The sequence below is a fragment of the Zootermopsis nevadensis genome, unplaced genomic scaffold, assembly GCF_977971745.1.
Source record: "Zootermopsis nevadensis isolate Lab colony 2312 unplaced genomic scaffold, Znev_1.0 Znev_ptg000021l, whole genome shotgun sequence".
In the NCBI taxonomy this organism is placed as follows: Eukaryota; Metazoa; Arthropoda; class Insecta; order Blattodea; family Termopsidae; genus Zootermopsis; species Zootermopsis nevadensis.
In genome coordinates this window covers 5,697,801-5,707,745 of record NW_028259153.1, presented here as the reverse complement: position 1 = coordinate 5,707,745, position 9,945 = coordinate 5,697,801, and the positions used below count along the sequence as shown (strand labels likewise).

The following is a 9,945-nucleotide window of genomic DNA, read 5'->3' as shown; positions in this document are numbered from 1 at the left end:
ATCTCCGAAACGTCGTTTTAAGTTTTATATTTTACTAGACGATGGATAATATCCAAGAAAATTTTTATTCAGAGACATTACGTTCCAAACCCCTTTTACGGCAAATTACCGAAAGTTCTGAATGGGCTTGTGGTCAGAGAAAACATTCCATAACAACAAAACTGCAGACTGGTGTTCGGCCTGAAGGTTTTCAAACGAACGCGGTATGCTGGAGCGATGGTGGTGCAGTGCGACGCAGCGGTAAGAAGTTACACAGCGTTCAACGCAGGCAAATCCCACCACACTCGGTGCGCACACATGCATTTAACACTGATCAGCTTTATACCGCTATTACGAGTATTCAATCCCTCCCACCGCGTTGGCTTGTGAGAACCTTCAATCGCGGTACTTTTTAACCACTTTATCCCCGCGGTAAAAGAGATACTACCGTTGGGTGTGTGACTTTTGGGCGAACGCGGCAGGTAACAAATGCAAAGCATGTTTGGGCGAGAGCAGGGGGCGAGCAGAGTTCTTATCTCGACCTGCCGTCGCGACGTTGACACTGGAATCCTAATGAAGTGGTGTAGAGCCTCGGGACACCTACCAGTCTCCAGTCTGTTGAAGTGAGTAGAAAAAGGTGTTCTCCATTCGCCCAGACGGGTTGCATTATTGTGGTATAGGTCACACATACGTCTTGTGGAAAGGTGCCATGTTTTTCTTGGGATTTCACAAATGCTGCTACTCAGGTACGATCAAGAATGTGCTGCACGGGGTCAGAGAGACTCGCGCGAGACCCTTGTTAATGAACTGGCAGCACTGGGTACGATATCTCACGAGCTCTACTCGCACGAAAAGATCTGTGGACCTCATCCTAACACGTTTTGTGTACATTTAACATTACACACAGACGATGATTGCACTTAGGGTATTACATTTGAGTTTATATGGATTATACACCTGAAGATGGTTCATTTAGAACTGAAACATGTAGTGTAAAAGATGATGCTCTAATGTAAATCGAACATTTCGATAGAGAGCATCATTTTAATATATTTTAAATATTTAAATGTTAATTGTAATAATATTTTAATATTTAATAATATTTTATTGTGATTAGACTGATAAAATTGAACAAGTATATATTCAACACAATATGACGCAACATTATCATCTTATGAACAAATTACACACAGACGATAAACTAAGCACTAAAAATTATACAAAATCTTAAATTTCCATAACAATAATGTTTTTATTATTCTTTATTTTCTGCCATACTTGGGTGATCAGATGAATATGAGGCACGTCATGTAAACGATAAATTAGTATAAAAATGTAGTGGAAAAATTTTAAAGGGGTAGAGCATTTGTTAAACAGCATATTTAAGAGAGATCTTGAACAAATAGCGAACGAAGTTGTGAATTGGATCCGACTAGCTCAAGATATGGACTAGTGGTGGGATCTTGTCAACACGGTAATGAACTTTAGAGTTCCAATAAATTTCTTGTTTATCTGAACGACTATTAGCTTCTCAAGAAGAGAATGTATGTTGGCCTAATTATTTGCTAAGGTTTTGATCGAAATACACAAATTACTTTTGTAGAGTAGAGTTCCGATTATCCGACCTTCGGTAATCTGATTTTATGTACTTATTTGCTACAGACGTACTACAATTCAGACGCTGGCGTGACCTTGCCGCAAAGAAAAGGAAGTAGGCTCAGAATCAAATGCCGATTACTGTTTTACAACAAAAACACGTTTATAAATTCATATTCTTACTTAAAACCACGACATGGCGTGGCTCTATTTTCACTTAAACAGTGTACAGCCACTGATAACCTTCGCTACGCCGTTCTTCCACCAATAAACACATCGGGCGATTATTTTATGTATGAAAAAAACACGAAACTAAAATTTGGTCAAAACTGGAGCCACCCCGGTTTGGCACTGAGCCCTTCAATTCCTGTCCTTTATGGCTTTAGACCACCAGACTGAAATCGTAAAATACCGCACGGTTGCCATTATTAATCTACTTCCCACAGTATTATAAAATAATGTACGATGGTACTAACCACGAAACACTGAAGAGATGCATGTAAAATTTTATATAAACAGATAATAAACATACCTACAAGTTCTGCATAAAATATTTGATCGTGTCATTTCATAAACAAGTAACTATACGGAACATAATAACTCATATGATCAGCTAATAAACATAACTCAAATTATTTAACATTATATCGTCAAAAACCAATCAATTTCATTCTTGTCCACATTTGTCTTATGAGTTTTAGCCCCGAGTGAACTTTCCGACGAATAATAACGTCTCAGATGAACACACTGCCTCCATCCTCAGTGCTGAAGCTTGTATCTACCTACAAGTATACATGCGACGCTACAAACCATATGACCAACATCGGAATCCCTTCCGCCATAACAATCTCACATCTCATAAGAGCCTAATGTAATTTTTCTACAAAATTTTGAAATCGTAGCCCAAGTTCTTTGCACTGCGCCCTACACCAAATGTCATTTCGGTGACAAAGGAAGCGAGAATGACATGAATGGGGCTTGAGAAATGCATGCCAAGTTTTGTTCGGAAACCCCGAAAGGAGTGAGCCACATGGAACAATCTGGGCACGGATGTGAAGATAACAGTTCCACAAATTGAACGTGAGAGAGTTCAATGGGTTGAACTGGCTTGCAATACGGCCATGCAGTGATCTTTCGTGAACACGTAACAACTTCGGGTTCCACAAACGGGGTGGAAATCCTTGACTCACCGAGTGACTATACCCCCCCCCCCCCCAAGAACTATGCTTCGTGGGGCTTGTTCCTTACATTAATTTATTTTGTTGTAAGCTGTTCTTTGGATGATCAAATCAAGAATGAGATGAACAGGACACGTAGCAAAGATGGGGATGAGAATTGTTTACAAATTTTTAGCTGAAAAACATTAAGTATTTGGGAGACCTACGCGCAGGTGGGAGGATAACATTAATATGCATCTTAAACATGTTAACTGAAGTAATCTGGTTTATGCACGGGTGTAGTGCCGGGTTTCTACGAAAACGTAATGAATGAGATAATTTCTCAAACGCCATTTCTAAAGCGATCACAAAGAACCAAAATTAATTCCAAACCAATGTTTTCTCCCGAATAACAAACTTTCTTACACAATCAATTTATGATGTGCTTTCAAGCTGCTATTTCGAAGTTCTGCCAGTTTCTCCTTCGTGAATCACAAATGTTTTGTGACAAACAGTGCAAAGAACACTTCAGCTTTCAGAAATATAAGTCAATCACACATATCATGTGAATCTTGTCCATGCGTTATGTTCTGCACACCAACTTCATGCGACCGACATTATAAAGTTTCCCTCAAACACAACACAACCCTCACTGCTGACCGCATCTTATCTCTTTACCACATTTTCTTCATATCAAAAATCGGACGACCTCACTACTTCCTGCACTTGTACGAAATAACAACAACAACGCTGTTTCAAAAGACGACAAACACGTCACAATATACGGAACATCGGAGAAATAACCGCTTTTAAAACGAGGTTCTAATAAATTACACGTGTCCAGTCACTACATAACAAACTCAAATGGTCGAACACGTAATGTCTGACGTGTTTTTTCAGCGATATGCTTACAATTTTCTATACTTCTTTACACATGAACCTACGTATCTGACGAGGGACGTCCTCAAAATATCGCTTCGACAATGTTTCTTATTAGCTAAGTTCAAGACTGCAAAATTATTTTGTACACTTGTGAGGAAAATAACAGACATGGCAGGTTTGTACATTGACTGTCAGTTGCTATAACTACACAAACAACGTGGCATTTACGAGCTTTCTTCGTGCTATTGCCACAGCCGCAAATTTCCAATGAATACCAAGGTTGTCCTGTACTCACGTTTCAGGGGCTTCGGATTGCTTTGTTTCCTGCGAGACATTTTCACAACGCACAACACTAACACATGTCATCATTGCTCACGCGATACGACCACCATAATGGCTGATGCAGGTCACACGTCCACTCCCTGCTCAGTCCTACGAGCGACTGAAGCTAAAAACAGCTGCAAGCGAGCTGCGCGCCAAGACATCCTCTGTGGCCCGCGACCCCCCAAACACGTCGCTGATTTTCAGATCTTCATTCACATTAAAATAGTTCCTTGGGTCGAAAAAACTTGCACATTTCACAATTGTGACACAAAAGCAATTAACCAACACTTTTTCACAATCAATAGCCCTGCATTTTGTTTATGGGTTTATTATAATTTTCAGAACAGACAGAGATTGTTTCTTCTGAACAGCATTAACCAGTTAATAACTGTTAAGACTAAGTTGATATAATTGCGTCATATTGTGAATTAAAATTTAATTATTCGTGTTTTTTCCGTCTAATCACAATTGTATATAAATAAAATGTATACATAAGATATTAAAATAGCATTTACATATTTGGTACATCTTTTTACTACATGTTTCGGTTACATTGAACCATCTTCAGGTGTAAAGTTAAAAGTTAAAAATTATAATCTTATAAACTAAAACTTAATTACTGTTGTTGTGTAACTTCTGATGATGTTTACTTCCAAATTCATTGGAGTGAGGGTAATTAAGTTTTAGTTTATAAGATTATAATTTTTAACTTTTAACTTTACACCTGAAGATGGTTCAATGTAACCGAAACATGTAGTAAACGATGTACCAAATATGTAAATGATATTTTAATATCTTATGTATAAATGTTATTTATATACAATTGTGATTAGACGAAAAAAACACGAATAATTAAATCTTAAGACAAAGTTGTTTTCTCTTTGTGGTAAAGACAAAATTATTAAATATTATTTAGACAAGATGCGACTTCAAAGGGTTAATAAATAATGATAATATTATCAGAATGCTGCAGTGGCTTAGGTCAGGGATCGTTTGAGTTACATTTGTTATTAATCTTTTATCACAGTGTAGTGTCTGTTTTGATGAGACTTTAACATAACCCTGCCTTCTTACACTTATTCTACCTGAATAGGTGGCACACGTTCTACTTTACTTGTCGAGGAATTAAGGACTATGAAGGACTCTCATTCGAATTGGATTTTCTATCGGTGCTACTGGAGTGCTATCTTGTTACCTTCAAACAAGGACCCGTTACGTCACTTTAATGATACAATTCCTGTACTAGTCCTTACAATAACTTTATTACGTTTCTCCAAGCGTGCAATATTTATAAAGGCGACGAAGAACACGGTCATACCTTTCTTAAATGTACTTTGTGAGTCTAACATGAGAACACGAGGTGATTTACCCCTTGAAGGCGTGTCACATTTTGGCCCATAAGAAGAAACGTGGCTAGCATTATAAATGGAATCTAGAATTTGTCCCAGGTAAATTATTTCCATAGACGTGCTAATGATGAGGCTTAGATAACAAATTATACCAACTAATGAAAATTACTGTGTGATTCAATTACATTTGAGTATCTTCTTTTCAGTTTGATGCGGAATTACATGATTTGAAATTGGTTTATTCATAAAAGACTTGAAGTCCTTCTTCATCACTTTAAGTTTCGTCAAGAAACGTTTTAAAATGTAATGCAACGCTTTTTCCTGATACTGTTTCGTTTGTCGATTCCAAAAGATACTTATCTTTATACTCAATGCCGTGAGAACCTAAAATCTCGACTGAAAGAATTATCCTCGAAGGTAATTTGCCTGTAAGTATAATAACTAAATAACTAAATTATTACAGAAGATTTATTTGAAAATTTTACAATTTTCATACAATGAACTGTCATGATGTTCAATAATTCAATACAACGCGTATCATTAAACAGAAAAACGTAAGAAATATGATGTAAGTGAACTTCGAAATCAAAATTCATAAGCAATATCTAAATCAGCTGGGACGTATATAAAATAATTAGATCTGAAGAGAAATTAACATTATGAAACAGAGTCCCAAAACTTAGTAAGTAATGAACAATTTGTATACGGAAGTTAATTAGTTAAATGGAACTTTCCAAAAGACAGCCACCTAAGAAATGTGTAAAAGTTCGCTAAAATGGAATTTTTCGTTTAATATTCCCTATACTATATCAGATACCACACACCCTGCCTTCCGCAGTCTACGGTTGTTTAATATAAAACTGACTAGTTTTAAGTAAGCTTTTCTGCATTTTCAAATTTCTCCGAAGAAGAAATGGACACGGAAGAAAGAGTAATATTTAAGGGTCAATACATAAATGTCGGCCTATATCAAAAGAATATATGAGCACATTTAGGGAATATAGGTGATTTGACAGCACTCAAACACAGTTCAATATTTCTTGGGCAAATTGTACGTAAATATAGCTCTGCCTGGCCTTTCCTCTCTCACAGAGAAAACGCGCTCTCTGCTAAGACTCACATCACGGAGTACAGATAAACAACTTTGAAGGAAATCATAAATGTTTCCTCTCTCAATAACGATGATAAAAATATCTCATCGCTCATCATGATTTTCTGATATCAAATTGTAACCAATACTAACTACGATCACACTTCCAAATAACGTTCAGACAGAATACGAGTCTCTTCTTGGATGTTGGGCCGTGTAGTCTCATATAAATTGACAGACGTTTCAGAGGTGTTTAATACCATCGTCTTCAGGGCGACTTTAAAAGTGATCTAAAAATATGTTCATGACTTCTTGTAAAATTAGTTCACACTAATATAGGCCCATACGTGAACTCATTGATTACCGCTTTTAAAGCCAAAGTTTGAACAAAATCCGGCATCTTACATCCAAACAGGCACAGGGAAGGAAGACGGACAGACTTATGTGCATGGTGAAGCTAGCAGTTACTCAGCTGGTTTAAAAATTTTGTTCCCTGTATGCAGCCCACAACCGACGATCAATGGACGATATTATGTTCAAATAAATCCAGTCCACTCTTCACACCAATTTTCTTTAGATCCATTTTAATACTATCCTGCTATCTGTGCGAAGGTTTCTTAGGTGGTGTGATCGCTTCAGGGTTTTTTTTTCTGAACAAAATTGTGTATGCATTTACTCATCTTTCCATCCTTCATTTCATCACCCAATAATTATTTGGCATTTAACTACATTAACATAATGCACGAATGTCTTCAGATAACGTAGTCCGAATTTATTAAAACTGTTGCCAGCACAACCGTTTGTGTGCGCTCGTTTATATTAAAAAGCGTATTCCTAGCCAAGTCAGAAAAATTGGAGCCCTTTTCACGCCTGCGTTTATGGTTTTCTTCTCTGGATTTCTTTATTTGGTTTATTTCGATTATTCAATATGCACCCGAGTTATGGTAACAACTTTCTCTTATCAATCAATCGCGTTATCGCCAATTCCCGTTATGAAAGCACGCGTTATAGGAAATGACTATATATATATATATATATATATATATATATATATTTGAAATCCTGAACAGAAAACCGTATTTCCAATAGCACCATGAAACAGTTTGTTGTTAGGAGCTATAACTGAGTATAGGAACAAACTGTGACGTCTTGCCACGAAATGTAAGACTTGTCTGTACAAGATAATCTGCTGGCCGGTCCAAAGGCCACATTACCAAAACAAAACAGTGGCCTGTTACAGTATCAATGGTTGTGTCCATGGTACGAAACAAGTTACGTAAAATCCTGTCCGAGAATGCTAATGGTACTGGTGGCACCATCTCGTCACTACAGCATTCATCCCACCTGTCGCGTTCGCCATCTATCGACAGTGACCAGAAACAGCTGGCATCAAGCACACAGCAGTAATGTCGGACTGCTTGAAATGTTTATATCGGACTTTTTAAAGAAAAATTAAAATGTTAAATTGACTGACCACAGCACATTTTAAATAGTCCGAAATGAAAATTCATGTAGGTAGCAGATGCATCATCTCTAATACCAAATCCCGCCATTAAACACTGTCCTGAGCTAATCTCATACATTTCAAAGAATCACAACTTCATCTCACCAACATACATTTTAATATATTGATTCCCCACCAACTTCCTAGCGAAATCAATTATGATGAGAAACTACAGACCATAATTTGCCAGTATCTAGGCCGCGTTATGACGAGTTCAGGGAACAAGGTTCAAAATGAGATTTCTCTCGAAATCTACAACGATTCATCGAGAAACGGGCGCAAACAAGTGCATAATATTTGGGGTACTAGAAAACTCAGCCCCAACAGCAAAGCAAATAAAACCCGTCAGCATTAGAAAGACCTCCAGCTCAACAGACGTTGGTCTGACGTCGTAACAACCAGTCCCTACCACAAAGAAAACACTACATGACAACATTAAGATAAATTTGTTAACACCTTATCGATTAAACACATGACAGATCAGTTTCTATAGCGTAATAATAATAAACATCGTTATCACATTAGTCGCCATCGTCATAATGACCACCAACATAAAGATAATTTGTTTACGTCCTCAACTTCTGCTCGGCTGAAAGGAGCAGACCAACATTTTCATGGCAACTAGAAAATTCAGTCCCTACCGCAACGTGTAATCTTTACAAAGATCAATTTGGACGAGTGAAACTTTAACCTATAAACTTTTCTGACCTCTGGTAGAGAAGACAAGCAGTTCATATTGCCACTGATAGATGGCAGTATATATTCGGCTGAAATACTCGACGGATGGAAAATCCTCAAAAGTTTTCTTCGGATCACCGTAAAGCGCAAAGAACAAATGGAAAAATTCAAGTAGCTACGAACAATAACCACTGAATCACATTTGAGAGTGAAGCCGCAAACATGGTCCCCAAATGTGTGTATCGGACTGAAAATTTTGTGCTACAGGCAGACTATTCCTCGCAGAAGCCGATAGCTACATGTGTCAAGACCGCTGAACAAACTGAAAACTCTAGTTTTTGAACTGTTTCCGCACGGCAAATTGATTTTATAACCTACAGTAGCATTACTTCCAAACAAAACATTCTAAATATATTTTTATTAATATTCCTACTTCTCAAGTTTTTGCACCTACCTATTACTTCTTACAAAAATGTATTACAAGATTTGTAAAATTTCTTGCACATGCTAAATTCAGATTTATGGACTAAATGTTGTTGCATTTGATGTGGATCCATCTTCTTACCTGCATCTTATTCCGCTATGAACAGCTTTCGGAGAGGAAAAGAAAGCCTGACATGCCATCTGCTTCAGAGTTTATGTTGGATCTCCACATCCGCTCTTTTGAAACTGTAAATAACCTACTGCTAACACTTCCACATACAAATTCTTCGTAAATGAATGACAGTAAATACAATGTAGATTAAGCACGATGATGAGGTATGTTCATTAGACAGGCAGTGTAATACAGAATTCAATTACAAGTAAAAATTAATAAAGATTGTAACACAATGTAATGCAATGACGGTCACTCACAGAAGTAGTGTGAGGTTAGACTACTGTATCTCCCAGCATTTATGTCAAATCACTGCACATTACGTATGAACCTCTTAATAAAACATTCGCATAGTACCGTTCCTAACAAACGGCGGCGGCTGCGGCGGCGGCGGCGGCGGCGGCGGCGGCGGCGGCGGCGACGACGACGACGACGACGACGACGACGACGAAGAAGAAGAAGAAGAAGAAGAAGAAGAAGAAGAAGAAGAAGAAGAAGAAGAAGAAGAAGAAGAAGAAGAAGAAGAAGAAGAAGAAGAAGAAGAAGAAGAAGAAGAAGAAGAAGAAGAAGAAGAAGAAGAAGAAGAAGAAGAAGAAGAAGAAGAAGAAGAAGAAGAAGAAGAAGAAGAAGAAGAAGAAGAAGAAGAAGAAGAAGAAGAAGAAGAAGAAGAAGAAGAAGAAGAAGAAGAAGAAGAAGAAGAAGAAGAAGAAGAAGAAGAAGAAGAAGAAGAAGAAGAAGAAGAAGAAGAAGAAGAAGAAGAAGAAGAAGAAGAAGAAGAAGAAGAAGAAGAA

General features: G+C 37.4%; 1 long non-coding RNA gene across 1 annotated transcript; it reads right to left on the bottom strand.

Moving 5' to 3' along the window:
• Positions 1 to 8,957: 8,957 nt before the first annotated feature.
• Positions 8,958 to 9,514, bottom strand: LOC110840075 (uncharacterized). The gene is made up of 2 exons (XR_002546754.2): positions 9,415 to 9,514; positions 8,958 to 9,228 (listed from the first exon to the last, which is right to left on the bottom strand). It is a non-coding gene; the product is annotated as an uncharacterized LOC110840075 (long non-coding RNA).
• Between the last annotated feature and the right edge of the window lie 431 nt (positions 9,515 to 9,945).